The sequence below is a fragment of the Camelus bactrianus genome, chromosome 2 (genome assembly GCF_048773025.1).
Source record: "Camelus bactrianus isolate YW-2024 breed Bactrian camel chromosome 2, ASM4877302v1, whole genome shotgun sequence".
Classification (NCBI taxonomy): Eukaryota; Metazoa; Chordata; class Mammalia; order Artiodactyla; family Camelidae; genus Camelus; species Camelus bactrianus.
This window is the reverse complement of record NC_133540.1, coordinates 127,534,458-127,553,815: the sequence shown is the minus strand read 5'-3', so window position 1 is coordinate 127,553,815 and position 19,358 is coordinate 127,534,458. Positions and strand designations below refer to the sequence as shown.

Genomic DNA, 19,358 nt, shown 5'->3' with positions numbered 1-19,358 from the left:
TCATCTACAAAACAGAAACAGACTTGAAGACATAATGAACAATCTTATGGGTACTGGGGGAAGAGGGGTAGGAAGGGATAAATTTGGGAGTTTGAGATTTGCAAATGTTAGCCACTAGATGTAAAAATAGATAAAAACAAATATTTCTGTATAGCACAGGGAACTGTATTCAATATCTTGTAATAACCTTTAATGAAAAATAATATGAAAACAAATGTACGTATGTATATGCATGACTAGGACATTGTGCTATACACCAGAAATTGACACAATGTAACTGACTATACTTCAGCAAAAATTTGTTTTCTAATTGTGGCAAAATACACATAAAAGGAAATTTACATCTTAATTATTTTTAAGTGTACGTGTCAGCAGCATTGGGTCCATTCACACTGCTGTGACCATCACCACTGACATCCAGCCACAGAACTCTGCATCTTGCAAAACTGAAACCCTGCATCTGTTGAACAATAGGTCCCCATTTTCCCCTGTCCCAGCCCCTCACAACCACGGCACTACTTTTGATCTCTGTGAACTTGACTGTTTAAGATCCTTCATATAAGTGGACTCCTATAGTAGTTGTCCTTTTGTGACTGGCTTATTTCACTTATTGTCACATTCTCAAGATTAACCCATGTTGTAGCATGTGCCAGAATGTCCCTTTTTAAGATGGAATAATATTCCATTGTATGTATTTGCCACATTTTGTTCACACATTCATTTATCAGACACTTGGGTTGCTTCTACCTTTTGGCAGCTGAGAATAACACTGCTCTAAACTTAGGTTGTCATTTACGGGTGTCTGTAGGTGTCCCTGGTGTGTGCTCTGCTTCCCCCGGTCGCCCCATGCCATGCCCTCCCCCAGGCAAAAGCTGCATGTTTGTTTTGTTTTGTTTTTTTACCCTCTCAGCACTCGCCTAGAACACTGGACAATGTTCAGTGGAGAAGAGGCACTCCAATAATTGTTGACTAAGTGAATGGACAAATTTAACCTGAAATATGTTAAAAATTATCTTACTTCTCTATGGTCACATTTTATTTTTTTAAGAAAAACCTCATAATGGTGTGAAAGTATATGTGATTGTGTAACTGGGGAAACATACCCGGGGAGAGGAAAAAAAGAAGCTTTGCTAAGTCAAAATACTCTAGGGCTTTTAACCTGCTTTTGGTTATTTGGGGCAATCATACATTGATTTTTGTGGTAAAAAATGATCATACAGTTTAGGTATTTAAAATAAAATCTGAAGATATCTTTTAAACTCAGAACTTTGTGAAGATGATACAAGGAAATGCTACAAGGAAATTTCTTGCATGGAAATGATACATTATGTTACTTTCTACATAAGGATCCTCTGGTTCTGACATCAACTGCACATTCTCCTCACCAGGGCACTGGGGAGAAATCTCAAGTCAGTTCCGTGAGGGAAATGAGTGACTCAGAGAGGCTTCTTGACTTTGGGTGAAGTCCAATGGTCCTCTTGTCTAAAGCTATTCATTCTGACGCTGGTTAGTATGTTAAAAGTTATTATGGAAAAGTTCAAACATATAACAAAGTAGAGAGCCTAGTATAATAAATTACTCGCACATACCCATGATGCAATTTCAGCAATTATTAACTCGTGGCCAATATTATTTTGTCCATGCCTCCATCCACTTCCCCCTCCCTCCTGAATTACTTTGGAGCAAATCCCAGACATTATATAATTTCATCTGTACAGATTTCAGCATGTATTCAATAGGTAAGTACTTTAAGGAAACATAATGACAATAAAATTTTTACATCTAAATGATTAAAAATAATTACTCATAGTAATGAAACATTGAATCAGTGTTCAGATTTTTCCAATAATTTTATATTCTTTTAACAGTTTTTTCTGTCAGTAGTTTAAATCAGTTTCATACATTGCGATTGCTAGATATGCCTCAAGTCTTTTTAAATCTCTTCTCTCTCTAGTCTTTTTTCTGCCTTGTAATTTATTTGTTGAAAAACCGTCTATTTGGTCTGTAACCTTTCTTGTGTTCTGGATTCTGCTGATTGACTCCCCATGGCTTCATTTCACATGTTCCCCTGCCCCTCTTTTTCCTGTAAATTGGTAGTTAGATCTTGATGCTTGATAGATTCAGGTTGGAGTTTTTGGCAGGAATACCGTTATCTTTAGATCATGATGTGTTTTTCCATCGTGTCTAATGGACTTTCTTTCTGTGATGTTAGCAGCCATTCATAATCGTTGTCTAGATCCATTATCTCTTCAGGGTTCAGAAGATGTGAGTTTCTAATTTTACCATTCTTCATTCTTCTTTTGTCTGGAATGTTGCTTTAAAGAGAATCCCCTCATTAAGACTGAATACTCTGAGATATGCTTTGTACAGAAAAGGCTTGATTACTTTCACTTCTACTTACCAAGTTTTCAAAACAACAGGTGATCAATGAGCTTTTCCACTTACCTTTTACCCTTCATCCATTCATTTTTTCCTTCACCTTCCTTTTTCTCCCTTCCTTCCTCTCTTTTCCATTATTAACTCATTTAAACATATTGTTAACTGTATTTATAACTAAAACATCTTAATTAACTTTAACAATTCGATGGATTTCAATAGGATTTATTACTTCTAAATTTTAGAGTTTTTATTTCTATTTGAAGTAAATATATTCATATACTTGATTTGTATACTTTCTTGAAATGTCAATTCTTTGTCAATTGATTATTATCCATATTCTCCTTGCGATATGCCAATGAAGATCCATAAGCAGATATCTACTAGATGAGGCTTCCAAATAAGCTAATATTTTCCTGATTAAAAATAGACAGATTTAGTTAGTACATCATTTCTGGCTTTCTCCCTACCTGCTCTTCCTACCTGGGATGTGGATGTAATGGCTGGAGGAGTAGCACTGATCATACCACAAAGAGAATGAACAAATATATACATACACAGATAGGAGCAGAAATTGAATTGGAACCCAGTTCTTTGATGATTTTTTTAAAGGAATGGCTCCATTCTGAGATTATTGTATCTGACTTCTTTTTATATGAGAAACCCCCCAGTTTTTTAAGCCACTATTTACTGGCATTTTTGTTGTTTGCAGCTATGTGTCTTCCATGATGCATTTGTCTAAGGTCATGTACATAATAAGTTGGAGAGCTGGGTTTTAAATCCAGGTTTGTTAATATCTGAAGCTTGTGTTCTCTTATGAAATGATGTGTATAACCATGGACAAGGAATACAGCTGAATACTTCTATGAAGAGAACACCCTCATTAGCTCTTCGATTCCTCTCAGATATGCTTTGTACAGAAAAGGCAAGATGTATGCTTGATTTTAAACCAGCCTCCTCCTGTCTAAGGCTGTGCAGTTCTCTGAAGAAAAGCCCAGGATTAACACATATTTTCAGCATCTCCTCAGGAAGGGAATGAAGTGCTTCTGGCCTCACGTAACGATCTGATGAAATATACAAGCTTTTTCTTGTTTCTTGTCAAATGATTTCCAACCTTTTTATACCAACGAGGTCTCTTTTATTAACTCCCTGCAAAGTATAACATATTTTGAAAGATTTTTGTCAAGCAAACTGCACTTAATAATAAATATTTAATTCACTTCCCCATTTGAATTTAATCAACTGCACATATAACCTTTAATCATAATTTCTGATCTACGTGTCTACTGCTAGCACATTGAGTTGGTTTTAATTTCAGTGAAAAACAAGGATATTTTGGTTAATCTGTACAGCCTTAAATTCAGTTAGGATTTTAAGGGTAATAGAAATGCCTTGTGAATCCCCTGGTCACCTCTGCAGACTCCTGTGGGTTGGGGGTCCCTGCTCTAGAGTCTGGCGGTCTGCATTCCAGTAAGCTGGCTGGTTCCCACTACAGCCAAAGGTGCAGGAGAGGCTTCAGTCAGAAGGAAGATGGGTTTTCTTCTGTCTCAGGCTCCTCCTGATGCCTCACATGGCTTCTGATCCAGCATGAGCCCTGGTGGTCCTGGGCCTACTCAGCCCCTGATGTTGATCACTTCCCACCTGTAGTCTCAGCCAGGCTGAAAGCCAAATTCTGGGGTATTTTAGGAGCCCCATCCACAAGGGTAGGTGGCACCTAGAATCAGTCTTGCTTAGATCCCTGCCTGGTGCCCTGTAGATCGCTTTCTTCTGAGCCCTTGTCATGCTCTTCTGCCCACCATGAATGAGTTCTGTCTGAAAAGCATTTACTGAGCACCTGCCATGAGCTAGCATAGTGTTAGATGCAACTGCCTTGATTTCTGATTGATAATCTCTGTTTTTTTGAGAGCTTAACCTGAACCTCACCAGGGTTTTTGAGACCCTCTGTAGCTAATGCTGGTCTCCCCAGCATGTTACCCTTTTACTGGAGTTGGACTCCTCTGAGGGGGTCTGCCAGTAGGTTCCTGCTACAGCCCAGATGGGTCATCCACCGTCTCAACACCGTAGGTCCTGCCGTTTTGCTGAGAGGGGCCCTGTTGCCGTGTCCTTCCTACCAGATCCAGTTCCTATGTGTCCCTCTCTTATGTGACTCTCTCTCCTGTTAGACTATAAGCTGCCTGAAGGCAAGGGCTATGTTCACTTCAGTATCCTCAGTACCATGTCCAATGCACAGTGAGTGGTAAATGCTGGTTACTCTTTGTTGAATGGTGAATGGAAGTGAGTGCTGCTTGGAGAGGGGAGGGGAGACTTTGAGATGAAGGAGCCATGGACCTGAGAAGTCTGGCGATCATAGAGGCTGATCGTTGTGAATGTTGAAGTCACCTGGGGTGATGTGGGATGAAGGGGAGTCTGTGGGCTGGATACCACTGTCACCATTAGAGCATCATTTGAACCACTGGCCAAATGAGTAGTGTCCACGTGTTGTTTAGGGACAGCATGGTGGGGGCACAGGCTAGAGTAGCTAGAGGGCCTGAGCTTCAAGAGGAGGGGAGCTTTGGCACCACAGCATAGGCAGCTGGTGGTGGCCAGCATGCTGACCACAGCTCTGGGGAATGTGGAGGTGTTTAGGCAGCTTAGACAGAAATGAACACTGGGCAGGCAGAGAGGATGGGGAAAGGAACAACCCAGAAAATAACAGTACATCCTCACTCAGGATAAGGGACTCCAGAAACTCTTACTTTCTCTAAATGAGGGCCAGCAAAAGAAGCCAGTTAAAATCCAAGTGCTGCAGCTGTGCATGGGAGGGGGGCCTGCCCAAAAGAGGATGGGCGTGCCAGAGTGCAGGCAACCTGAGTTGTCAGTCAATCAATCACTCAATCACAAAACCAGGATATAAAAACAGGAAAAACAAAGGAACGGCACCGTTTTCCCTCCCTTAGACAGGCCTGCTCCCGATTCTCGGGAGGGTACTATCTTTTACTATATTTTTTACTTTACTAATAAAAATCTTGCTTATATCACACTTTCTGCCTCTCGTCAAAAATTCTTTTTTTTTTCCGGGTGACTAAGAACCGAGGTAATTCTTATTTTCGTTTTCCCGGTAACAGAGGGACATGTTGAGAATGGGCAGATTCCACTTGAGATGAGTGCAAGAGAATCAGTGTTACCAGGGAAAGTCAATTCTCAGCTAAGATAAGGAAGTGATGGGGTACTCAGGGAAGAGGTTGTGGGTGTGTGTCGGTTGTTTAACCACATTGCAAAGACTGCACAGATCAGCAGCTTAGCCAGCCCAGTCCCCAGGATGGCTACCTGCCTCATCTCATCCACTGAGCTCCCTCCACCACCAAGGTCCCCACGTGCCTCATGGGAGTCCTGCCAGCTTTGGCTTCACCCCAACTTCCTGCACCTCCTCAGATTGCCGTGTGGCCAGCTTGAGTCCTGGAGCTTTGTGCTTGACAGTTGCCTCATCTCTCTGGTCTCAGCCTCCTGCCTGTCCTCTCTCCCCCAGGGAAAACCAGATCTGAAAAACCTGTTCCTGCTGCTCTTCACCTCAAGTTATCTCTCCAGCCAGAACTTTTGCTTAATTTGCTTACTGGCATTTCACACTGATATGTGGGGGATTGTCAGTTGAGTTCCCAGTGTATGCATGACTCACATGTTTTTGAAGAATATGTGGAGGAGGGAGGAAAAAAAAATTAAACCAGGGAAAATGAGAAGAGAGAGAGGATTTTAGTCATGTAAGTCCTAAAAGAGCTTACCCGAGGCTCGCTCTGGTAGTGTTTGTTTTAGAAAATGACTGGAGGCCAGAGAGTTTGAACTTTTCCATTGTCAAGTCTGCTGAAAATTCAAGCAGGGCCAGTCACTGGAGACTTCTCTTTCTTCAGTTCCTGAGATGGAAAAAATGAAAATCTGAATCTTATTAAGCAGATCCACAGGGCTTGGATTGAAAGAAATATGAAAGCACAATTTTACATTTAAGCCTGTGAAGGAAAAATAAGTTCAGAGTGAGCCAGATGTACCCTGTGACTCCTTCAGCAGCTACTCAGTGAGTGAGTGAATGAGTGAGTGTGTGTGTGTGTGTGTGTGTGTGTGTGTGTGGTCTTCTGGCTGACAAACTGGTTCCAAAATTTTCACAAGAAGACAATGTCTTCGCTACCAAATTGGCCAGAAAGAAGTATCAAGTGACGTTTCCAGATGGAAGTTACTTTTGATGAACTGGGTCATGGTGACACTTTTGCTCACATGGGCCTCTGCCAGGAAAGACTTCTCTGCCCCCAGCGTCCCAGTCTTACATATTTCAGGATGTAGCTAGGGCATCGTCTTCCTTCATCCCTCCATCACACAGCACAGCTCTCACTGTCTGTACCATCTGAGCAAACACTAACTGTCCTGCCTTCCTGGGGCTTCCAGTATTTTCAGGTTGCCTCTGGCTTACTCAAGTCTGCCTTTCCTTGGAGCTGCAGCTCTCTCAAAATTGCTTTTCCGTAAATGCAAGCTGGGTCTGTCCTTGAATTCTTTAGAGTGTAGTGTCTGAAACATTAATTGAAAGCTTGTGAAATGAGGAAGGCATTACAATGCAGGTGATGTGATAAGGCGTGGCCTTAACCCAAGTACCTCCACAGAGGGGGCCCTACACTGCTGTGTTCTCCTGAGCCCTGAAAGGGGGTGCCCCGAATAAGTGGATTTCTTCTAGCTCAGGTCCAGGTCTCAGCCCTTGGGAGAGCTTGAGGGAGAATCACCAGGGCTCCCTCTAAACACTTGGCCCGGAAACACATCTCATTCTGTTTTCTCATTTTAGGTCTCTCTCTAAAATAGCTCCCTGAAGAGGATCTCACTTTGTCTTTGTCTAACTTAAAAGCCCTGCGGTTTTTCCCTAAACAAAAGCACCATCTTCCCCATGGACAAATTTGAGCCTCCACCTCCAAAGAAGCAGAAGAATTACTGGCGGCTTTCGAACGTCGACGTCATGCTGCTGGCTGTCAAGGTTTCAAAACATGTATGCGTGCAGTTTCAGCTAGAACATCTCAGAGCACGTTAAGTATCTTTTCCTTCTCCTGCCTCTACACAGTTTCCTCTGTGATTAACATCTTGTATTAGTGAAGCACATTTTTAAACATTAGGGAACCAATATTGATAACTTATTAAGGTCCACAGTTTATAGATTTACTCTTGATGTTGTACATTTTATGGGTTTTGACAAATACATATTGTCATGTATCCACTGCTGCAGTATCACATATAGAATAGTTTCACTGCTCTAAAAATTCTCATTGAAGCCGAACAAAGTTGGCTATTCTCGGTTTTCTGCCTTTCCACGTAAAGTTTACAATCAGTTTGTTGGTACCTATAAAATGACTTGCTGGGATTCTGATTGCATTATGTTGAATCTATAGATCAATATGGGAAGAAGTAACATCTTGACAATATTGAGTCTTTCTATTCATGAACATGGATTAACTCTCCATCTATTTAGATCTTCTTTGATTTCTTTCATCAGTTCTGTAGTTTTCCTAATATATAGATCTTGTATGTACTGCGTTAGATGTGTATTTGATAATTCAATATATTTTTGATGTTAATGTAAATGGTGTTGTATTATTTTCAGTTTTAGATTCCAATTGTTCATTGCCAGTATATAGATTTATTTATTTTTATCAGAAAAGAATCTCCAGACAAGCTCAGAACAAGTCTCCAAATCAACTCAGTGCAAATGACATCTCACAAAAGATTGAATGCATTTTCTTATCCAAAGTCTGATTCCTGTGGTCCCATGAGGAGGTCACTTACCCTATGCTTGCATATTGTCTCTGATGGGTAGCTCACTCTCTCTCAAAGCAACCCATTGTCTTCCAGACAACTTTGCTTTCAGACAGTTTTTCCTTATGCTGGATTCCTTGTGGATGAATTGTAGCCTAATTCTAAGATAACAAAGGAATTGTGATCCAAGCTAATGGTTTTGTCTACACTCTCACCTACTCAGGATGAATGTGGAGCCAGGGTTGTCCCAGTGTTGGTGAAGGAGAGGAGCCCTGTGTGCTGTGAGATTCTGTGTGCTGATGAGTCACACTCTAACGTAATAAACACCTGACTTCAGGTCCAGATTTGTCACTTATTAGCTGAGTAATCTTTGGCAAACCCCATCATTTTCCAATTTCTTGATTTTTAAAAATGGGAAAATTAGCACCTTCATAAGGCTGTCATAAAAAAAAATAATCAAGACAGTGATCATGAAAGCAGTTTTCAACCAAACTGTTCAGTGAGAGCATAATTTTAACTTATTATCCTTCAAGTCATTGTCACCACCCAGATCCATGAATCAACAAATGGACCTGGAAGAAAGGCAGAGAGAGAAGTGGAGTTGAAATCCTCATAGGAAACCTAGGGAAACATGACTTCCAAGCTTTGAATGTCATGGCTAAAGAGGACTTAAATGTAATCCAGTATAACCCCTTCACTTCACAGAATGAGGAAAATGAGTCTTGAAGAGGGAAGTGACTTGCCCAAGTTCGTGAGCCAGGCTGTTTAGCTGCTGAACTAAGAAAGGATCCAGTCTGTCTGAGACCAGTGCTCAGTCTTCTTACTTACTTTACAAAAGAAGCATCTGAAGCTTCCCTTCCAGGCTCTGCCCCATCCATGCTTTCCTGCCTCTTCCCTGGTCATGGAACACATAGCTGTCCAGTGACAGCTCTCATCGTAAGGAATCTGGGGGATGAATTACACAGTGGCGATTTCTTCTCCAAGAAAAACAACTGACTGCCCATCTCTGAGCCGGGGGTATGTTTTTAAGGCTCAAACAAGCCAAGAGGAGCCAAGGACCTCAGCTTAAAAGTTAATTTCCACTGATCAAAGGAACAAAGTTCCATTTAGATGTGCAAGTAAGAATGTCTTAGTCATGATGGTGGACCCACTGAAAGAGAAACGAATGTTTTGCAGAAACTGAAGTCCAAATGTCCTCTTGAAAACTGATAAAGGATATTCTGTGAGGGAAGAGCAAGATAATCATGTAGCAAACATGTGCCAAACATTTTTTTCTATACCAGACATGGTACTGGGTGATGGGTTTATAAAAATGAGTTCAATGTGGCCTTTGGCTTTGAATTTCTCACAGACTGCTGTGTTTCAGAAACATCTGCTGCCAAGAGCCATGCAACCTTGGGCTTGATGCCTCAGTTTACCATGTCTGAAGTGGGGACAATAATTGTGTACACCTCATTGGACTGTGATATGGGTTAAAGGAGAAGATAACTATAAAGTCTGCAGCACAGAGGCTTACAGAATGTAAGGAATAGTGGGAGGGTATATAGCTCTAGTGGTAGAGCACATGCTCAGCACACACAAGGTCCTGGGTTTGATCCCCAGTACCGCCTTTAAAAATAAATAAGTAAACCTAATTACCTCCCCCTTCAAAAATAAAAAAAATAAATAAATAAAAATGAAAAATAAAACAAACATAAAAAATAAAAGAATGTAAGGCATGATGTGATAGCAGGTGTTCAAATGGAGATTTGAAAGCTCATAGATCTCAGGCTCTGGAATCAGATATTCATGTGGGACCACGGGCAAGTGTAGCAGACACCATTGGGTTATTTTTCCTAGAGACACCAATTTCATCAGTTTTTTTCCTTCCTTAATGATGTTCAAGTATCTACTCTCCTCTTCTAGCAACATATTGCTTTGGGGAGATTGATCCCTTTTCCATACCCTAGGATAAGTCTTGAATGGTCTATGCTGATCACCCCCATTCCCCTTGGTGGTGATTGGCTTAAGCTTGGGAGCACGATGCAGTTCTGAGCAATGAGATATAAGAAGTTGACTAGTGGGCTTTCAGGAAAGGTTTTCTAGCTCTTAATATAAGGCACTGCTGTGAGCTGGATTTTGTCCTCCTAACCCCCACACTTGTGAATGTGACCTTATTTGGAAATAGGGTATCTGCAAATGTAATCATGTTAAGCTGAGGTCATCCTGAGTGAGACAGCCCTAAATCCAACATGACTAGTGTCCTTATAAAAAGAGGAAAAGAGACAGAGGAACACACACACAGGGAAAACCATCTCTCAGAGGCAGAAGGTAGAGTGATAAGCCTGCAAGCCAAGGGACACTGAGGTCTGCTGGCAACCACCGGAAGTCAGGAAAAGGCAAGAAAGTATCCTTTTCCAGAGCCTTCAGGGAGAGCATGGCCCTGCTGACACCTTGATTTCAGACTTTTGACTTCCCAAACTGAGGGAATACATTTGTTTTAAGTCACCTTTTTTGCAGTAATTAGTTATAGCCGCCCTAGGAAACTAACATGGCACTAAGAAAAGATGTGCTCTCGTCTTATCATTGGATTACTGTGTCCGGATGAATCATTGAAATTACTGTAACCTTGTTGCAGCTCTGAGCATAGGTATGAAGTTCCTGAATTCACCAATCCTGGAGCTGCCTCACTCTGTTTTTCCTGTTGTGTTAGGTAATGTGTTTCCCTCAGTGTTTAAGCCACGCTGAGTTGATTTTTCTGTTACTTGCAGGTAAAATTATCCTAAACTGCTTCAGCAAATTATTCACTCGCTCTGTTCCTTGTTTCCTCATTTATAAAGTGGCAATGCTAATAGTCCCTACCCCGTAGGACTTTTGTGAGGATTAAATGAGGTACAGAATGATACAGATTTTGTTTTCTTTTTATCTAATTTTTGTTACAGTGCATCGTAAGTTCAATACATGTCAGTTACTATTATTATTATTATTCTGTCTCAGCCCTAACACATAGTAAACATTCAATCAATACTTACTTTTGAATAAATGAGTGAATGAATGAAGGCCTTCTAAAGCAAGAGGGAATAAGGGAATGATAATAAAGGACAAAGCAAATTGCTGTAGGAGATGGAGAGTCATTCTGGACCTTGGCTCCAGATCAAGACCTGGGGGCCACATATGGCCTTGGGTAGGTTGGCAAGGGCTTGCATCCTGGAATTCTGGTGTTTTTATGCAGAGAGCTTTGACTTAAAGAACACCTGTAGGGGTTTGCAGATAAGCTGGCGTGCAGGAGCAGCAGGAGGCAGTGAAGCTCAGAGCCTGCCTCCGAAAGCCCCCAAGGTGCAGCCTTACTCCGAGTGCACAAGGATTAAGGCTGAAGTTGGGAGCTTTGTTAGGTCTCAGAGTTAAGGAAAAGGGCTTTCATTTTGCCTGAGGGAGAATAACTGACTGTTTTTCCCAAAGACCTCGTTTGAAATTAAGGTCTCGGAACACTGGATCCAATTAACTACCAGTTTAGGAACCTTGGGGATTTGAACTTGCCATGTGCTTCCTTTTCTCTTACAAATCACCTCCTGTTTTCTCGCCTTCATATTTCTCCCACCTACAGAGAATTCTGTTCTTGGGACTGGGTCAAGACAGCTTCCTTTTCCTGGGTTAAAAGTGGGAAATATTGGGCAGGTTTTGCCATCAAAGTCAATTAGCTGTCAATTTGAGCTAGAATCAGGATTAAGTGTGTGTGTGTATGTGTATACACATACATATGTATGTATACATCTTTGTATTTGTGCATGTAAGTAGGTATGCGTCTATCTAAATAGCAGTTGGAAGGGAGCTAATTGTTCGATTTACCTTTTTTAAAACAGACTTTATTTTCATTTCTATTCTGGGACTATGCAGAATCAGAGATGAATCAGACAAAAATCTTTGTTCTGGAGCTCACAGCCTACTGAGGCAGACAGACAAATTGATAAATATCAATATTGGTAGATACTGTAAATAATTGTGGTATTGAGGTCTACATGAAATTTGGAGAACATTGAGAGGAGACTGGAGGGTGGTTAGGGTTGGGTAGAGTTAGGCCAGACCTCCCAGAGAGGCAATGTTTAATCCAGCTAAATCTTGTAGTATGCAGGAATTTGCCAGGTACAAATCTGGATAAAGATACAAGGCAGCTAAGCAAGTCCTAGTCTATGACAGGCACAAAATATCTCTAGAATAAACTGAAATAAGGTATCTGTTGACTTTCATTTCTATATGCAGTGACTGCTGTATTTGGAGGAATGTAACTTGGTCTCCCTATTATTCAATGTATATAATAAAACCCTTATTTTGAATTTGACATATTATAAAACATTAGAATTCCTCTTTACTAGTCATAAACACAATTTTCATCATTAATGTAGCAGGAGTAAGTGCATTTGGCGAGTAGAAGGTGAACAGAGTTCACTGCTCTGCGTTGGAAAGAGAGGGGGCCAGGAGTGCCATTGTAGTGGGAATGGGGACAAGACCAAGAGCTGGGAAAGGACCCAGCACTGCTATGACTAAGAAAGGATGACTGTACGTCCAGGCTGTAGAATGGTGCTGGTCCTACTGATGTGCTGCATTCTATGTTCTATGTGATATAAATGCCCTCCCCAACCTTCTCCATGAAACATTGAGTAGATTCTCCTTGGTCACTGCTATGCTTACAGGAACAGCATTTTCTTTTAAAGGAGTTTAAAGAAGGTGAATTGGTAAGTGACACATTATTCACTGACCTAAAGAAGAAAGTTCTTAACATTTTCATTAATAGAAAAATATTTTCTCTTCACTGATGCCAATACATATTGAAAATTATTTAAGAATATCAACCTGTAGGAAGGCCAATGGCCTAGTTTAACCCAAGTGGGGAGAGTAAGATGTCTGAAGCCTGAGCAGTTCAGTATTGCATTTAGAGACTAGCGAGGAATTTGGTAGAGCTGGAAGAGAAGACGTGTGTTTAGAATGGGTGGAAGGTGAGGAAGGAGCTGGATCATGAAGGCAATTGAATGCCTTGTAGAGAGGATTCTGTTTATGCCAGTAGAGTCTTACGGATATGGAGAACTACTCAAGGGGTCTCTGTTTATCCAGCAGGGTATGTATTATAGATCATGGAAAGCTACTAGGAAGGTAGGTCTCTGTTCAATGGCATTTTATGGATTATGAAGAGCTACTGCAATCAATAGTGTAATGCACTCATGTGTACTGTGTGTCAGGCCCTATAGGCAAATTTTTCAGTGAAAGAGGAACCTTTCCTCAAATCTCTTGTCTAGACTTGCAGGGCTGTAATCATATCAACAGTTTCCCAAGATGGACAGAAGAACTTAGAAACTCCAAAATAACTGCCTTGCTTGAGTCTGTTAGCTAGTCCTTAAAATGGAATCCTTTCTCATGGATCTTTTGGAGTAGTACCTTATCTATGTTAACATCTGGATATCTCACATCTTGGGGAGGCAATATAGCATATGGTCAAGGGCATGGGTTGTAGGTCAGGATCCTGCATACAAACTGGGGCTATGTACTAACCAGCTATGTTATCTAAGGCAATTCATGGTGTATTGCAGTCACTCAACAAGTGTCCACATGTGCTATTCATATTCTTCATAACACACAGGGCAATACGTGTTATCTGTTCTGTGCTCAGTGAATGTTTATTGAATGAATAAATTAAAAAGCAAATGAAAAGTAGTTCATCGTTGAGTGTTTGTTAAATAAATGAATAATTTACTAGATTTGGAAGAAAATTTGTCAAGCATGCTGCTTCTCACTGAATCAAAAGATATTCTACAAATGTTATGCTCAACTTTCACCTGGGTTTCTCCTCCACTCATTATTCCCTTAAGCACCTTTCCCTTACAGCATCTACCTATAAGATGATGTGGCTTATGCAGTATTTTATTTTTATTTGTTTTAAGAGTGACTGCTTTTGCAGTTTGCAGGAAGAGGATTTCTTTGCTTGTCTATGGAGCAGGCTGGTTTCTCTGTAAGAACTGAGCCCAAGGATCTTCAGTACCATTATAACCATGGATTTTTTGAATAGGCAAGTTTCAAAAGAAGTTCAGGAAGGTTTCATAGGCTTTGTGGCTCTCCTTTCAAAATGAACTTTGAGGCTGCTAACTCTGCACGACGTAGGATACAGGACACTCCATCCCCTCCCCTGTTCTCACCAAACAAGAGAAGTTACACAAGCTTGAGGGGCAGCTGGATTGCAGGTTACGCTGCCCCCAGGATACGTCTTTCATCTTAATTGTGCTTATTCAGCTGTGAGGATGGACTGGCATCTAGCTGGCTTTTGAAAAAGTACAGAAGCCTGTTTAAAAACACAACCAATTCCTCCTTTTGAGGTAGGGAAGGGAGAGGACGAGGAAAATTTCCATCTTATTTTCTGATGTTCTTTGCTTTGCGTGTGAAGCCTTCCAGTGATGCTGTAGGTAGTTTTCCAAAGCCTTTCTGATCAAAGTTGATAAAGCTCTACTCCTATGTAGGAAGAATGCTCTTTTTTTTGACTAGCTTCTTAATTTGTGCTTTTTTACAGAGACAAGTTACCTAAAATCATACAACTATACATCCTTATCTGTGAGAGTCTGCCATCATTGCAACAGTACCTGTTAATTCAATTACCATGAATTAAGTGATTTCTACGTGCCAGACACTTGACATAGATACTTTTGTATAATATTAACGAGAAAAATACGAGGTAGAAATGGTGATTTCCATTTTAGAGAAATGTGGAAACTGAAACACTGAGAAGTGAAATCTCTTGCTTTAGATCACTCAGGAAGCTATTAACGTTGGGCTGAGCTTTTTGATACGGACGGCCAGAGAGAGCTGGTGTAAAGGAAGAGAGGCACACTGGGAAGAGAAATCAGTTCCGCAAAAGCAGGGAGGCAGAAAGGCCAGGGCAGGCTCTTTGAAGTGTCATCGTGTGTGTGAAGTGTTCTTTGTGTGTCATTGTCTTAAGGACGAGAGGGAAGTTTGGATTGGGAAGTAGGCTTGATAAGATGAAGGGAGGCTTGGAATATCAAGCTGTGCCAGTGGGGTTCATTCTCAAACATTTGTATTATTGCTGCCACCGGCTGTGATATGGATTAATTATAGGTAGAACTGAATTAATAAGAATAATCAATCAAATAATACATCAGTGATTTTTTTTATTGTTTTTCTCCATTCTAAGAGAAATATGTGCTCATTATAAACATTTTGGAAAATGCCAAAAACATAGAAAGAAAAAGAATTGACCTTTGAGTTACTTCTCAAAGCAACTACTATGCATAGTTGGGTCTATTTCTTTTCAGTCTTTTTTTTCCTTCCCTTCAAACATAACTGAGATTGAAATTCCTGTGCCACAAGGAAGACTTAAAAATGGCTTGGATTAATTTGTCCTGATGTAAAGGAACTTTGTGGAAAGCAGGGGAGGAAATCTTGTGCATTCTGCTGAGTGACTTCTCACAATTCTATTGACCAAAAGCTTTCCAGCTCTTAATAAGAAGAATGCAGGGTTTCTGCAGAGTATGTCTGCAGCCACCCCCTGCCTGGGGAAATCTGAGAAGCTGGTGCTTGTTTAAGGATTCTGTAGGTGGCTTGAGGCTCTCCCTAGAAGCTTAGGAATGCATGATTTACAATACTTACTGAATGACTAAGCCACCAGCATCACAAGGCTCACAGATGACTAATAATTATTCTCATTCTGCAGAGTGTGGTTTGTGGAACAAAGCAAGCAAGGTTTCTGCCCTTTTGTTCTGTGATTCACTCCTGTGAGATGCTCTTGTGAGTGGTAAGGTCGAGAGAGCTTCAGGACACCAGCTCTTCCTCCTTGCTTGCTTTATCCACTCACCTCTCCCACAGTGCAGCCCCGCTGGAGCTGCACCTCCATGGTAAAGTCCTGAGGAGAGCTGTGATGGGCACTGGTTAAGCATCAGAATTCGGTTTCACATCCAGGGTCCATCATCCCCTAGTTGTGTGACAACCTTGGGCAAATGACATGGCTTCTCTAAGCTCCAGTGATTCTCATACCTTAGACTGAGAAAAAGAAATAGGTTATAGAGTTGTTATGGGAATGAGTGGAAATGAAGTGCTTAGTGCAATGCCTTGGTGCAGAGTGAGAGCTCAAGAAATGGTGATGGTTATTAAGTTGAGCTACAAGTTTTCACCAGGTCATCTCCCAAGAATAAAATAGAATAATATGATTTGGAGACTTTGACCTTTTATTTATTAATCATAAAAGCTAATTATAGTAATTTCTACCTGGCAGTTTTGTAGAGGAAATAGAACACGATGTTGCAAAGTGTCTGACTCTGTAGCTGCTCAGCACATGTATTTTTTCCTTTCTCTATCCATGGTTGACTGAAGAGCCCCTTGGTGTGTCCAACCTCCTGAAACAGCTCTTAAAGGACATCCTCACAATGGAAAGCTTAAACACTGGCTTATATGCTGGTACTGGGTATTTATTTGAGTTGGAGAAGAAAAGGAGTTTGGGGGCTTCTGAAAGGGCAGAAGCTTGGGCACTGCTTGATGTATTGTCCTGGATGGGGTGTGGCCAAGTCTAAGGAGGCTTGACTGTGGGCAGCAGAGTTCAGGGATGACATGGACAGAATGTAGACTAGAGGAGCCTGTCCCCAAATGTTCTAGACCAAGATGGATGAGGGGCACATGTACAGTGCTAGAGAAGGGGAGGGGTCCCCAACAATAACTGCTGTTGAGCTTCCCGCCACTCTGTCCGCTGGGGGCTCCGACTGAGACTTGATTTAGACGAGTGAAACGATGTGGAATTTCTCGTGTACTAGTGTAGAGTAAAGCCAAGTTTTATATATCTATAAGCACCAAGGAAGGTAGGATGTAATCAACAGGGCTTAATGACTGAGAGCCAATAGCGCTTTTGCTTCGACAGTGAGATGGGATTTGAGGCATAAAACACAGCCAAGAGTGTGGGTCCTGGAGTCAGCTCAAGAGCAGGCTCCTCCACTTACCATTTGAGGACTGCTGGGCAAGTCATTCAACTCCCCTAATCTTGTTTCTTCATCTGTGAAGTGCAGATATTAAAAGTACCTCTCCTAGAGTGCTTTGGTCATAAGAGTCCAATAATAGAACCATGGCTAGCTTGAATAATTGCTCGGTCATGGGTGCCTTGATTAACATTGTTAACATTGATCTTGATTGTGCAATAGCTGTTGAAGGACGCTCTGTGCCTCCCCACCATCATTCTTAAAGATCAGTGTAGAAAGGTAAACGTTGGAGGCCATCAATTCTGCTTACATTATGCTTATTAACATTTATTCCAGAGGGTTCTGGGATGGTCTATGGACAACTATATGTAGGCTTAGGAAAAAATCCTTTGAGAATAGTCATGCATCTTCATGTAGCTCTATTTCTAATTTTTTTAGGAAGTTCGATACTGTTTTCCATAATGGCTGCATCAACTGACAATCCCAGTAACAGTGCACGAGGGTTCCCTTTTCTCCACATCCTTGTCAACACTTGTCATTTCTTGTCTTTTTGATAATAGCCATTCTGACAGGTGTGAGGTGATAATTGTAGTTTTGATATTTCCTTGATGGTAAGTGATATTGAGCATCTTTTTGTGTCTGTTGTCCATCTATATGTCATCTTTGGAAAAATGCCTATTCAGATCCTCTGCCTATTATTTTATTTTATTTTATTTTTCACTATTCATTTATTTTTTATTTTTTTTAAACTTTTTTTTATTGAGTTATAGTCATTTTACAATGTTGTGTCAAATTCCAGTGTAGAGCACAATTTTTCAGTTATATCTGAACATACATACATTCATTGTCTGCCCATTTTAAAATCAGATTATTTGTCTCTTTGTTTTTTGCTATTGAGTTTATGAGTTCTTTATGTAACTTTGGATATTAACACCTTATTGCTTACGTCATTTGCAAATATCTTCTCCCATTCAGTGGACTTTCTTTTCATTTTGCTAATGGTTTCCTTCACTGAGCAAAAGCCTTTTAGTTTGATACAGTCCCATTTATTTATTTTTGCATTTGCTGCCCTTGTCTGAGGAGACATCCAAAAAATATTGCTAAGACCAATATCAAAAAGCATATTGCCTATATTTTTTCCTAGAAGCTTTATGGTTTCAGATCGTACATTTAAGTCCTTAATCCACTTTGAGTTTATTTTTGATATGGTATGAGAAAGCAGTCCAGTTTCATTCTTTCGTATGTAGCTGTCCAGTCTTCCCAGTTCTATTTGCTGAAGAGACTATTTTCACTCCATTGTATGTTCTTGCCAATATTATTGACCCAAAGTCTGTTGGTTTATGTCTGGGCTCTTTATTCTGTTCCACTGATCCATATATCTATTTTTGTACCAATACCATCCTGTTTTGATTACTGCAGCTTTGTAGTAATGTTTGAAATCAGGAATTGTGTTACCTCCAGCTTTGTTCTTTGTTTTTTTTTTTTTGTTTGTTTTTTTCAACATTGCTTCAGCTATTTGGGCTCTTTTGTGGCTCCATACAAATTGTAGGATTACTTTCTTTAGTTTGTGAAAAGTGCCATTGGAATTTTGATAGAAATTGTGTTGAATCTGTAGATTGCCTTGGGTAGTATGGACATTTCAACTATTAATTCTTCCAATCCACGAGGACAGTATCTTTCCATCTGTGTCATCTTCAGTTTGTTTCATCAACATCTTATAGTTTTCAGAGTTCAAGTCTTTCATCTTCTTGGTTAGCTTTATTCCTGGGTATTCTATTCTTTTTGAGGCAATTATAAAGGATACTGTTTTTTCAATTTATCTTTCTGATAGTTATTAGTGTGTAGAAATGCAAAAGATTAATTTTGTATCCTGCAACTTTACTGAATTCATTTATTCTAATTTTTTTTTTTTTTGGTGGGGTCTTTAGGTTTTCTATATAGAGTATCACGTTATCTGCAATCACTGACAGTTTTACTTTTTCCTGTTCAATTTGGATTTCTTTTATTTCTTTTTCTTGTCTGATTGCTATTAGCCTGCTCTTTACTTTCTCCTCCTTTCTTTCTCTGGGAACAGTCCTCTTTGCTCCTTCATGTAGGCAATGGGCGGCTGGTGTGTCGGGGAGTGGAGGAGAAAGAGGGCAAGGACAAGCATTGCTTATTGAGCTGGCTGCTGTTGCAGTTCACTCTTAGTTATCATCGTTTCTTTGGTTCACACTCCATGGTGGATTCCCCCTTTCATGGCTCTCTCCTGGTCGGTACATTGTCAATTTTCTCAGGTTGCTCTTCAGGGGC

At 40.5% G+C, this 19,358-nt stretch overlaps 1 long non-coding RNA gene across 1 annotated transcript; it reads left to right on the top strand.

The window, feature by feature from the left end:
- Positions 1-1,622: 1,622 nt before the first annotated feature.
- On the top strand, positions 1,623-11,014 carry LOC141574634 (uncharacterized). Its single transcript, XR_012501529.1, has 2 exons — positions 1,623-1,739; positions 7,172-11,014. It is a non-coding gene; the product is annotated as an uncharacterized LOC141574634 (long non-coding RNA).
- Positions 11,015-19,358: the final 8,344 nt, after the last annotated feature.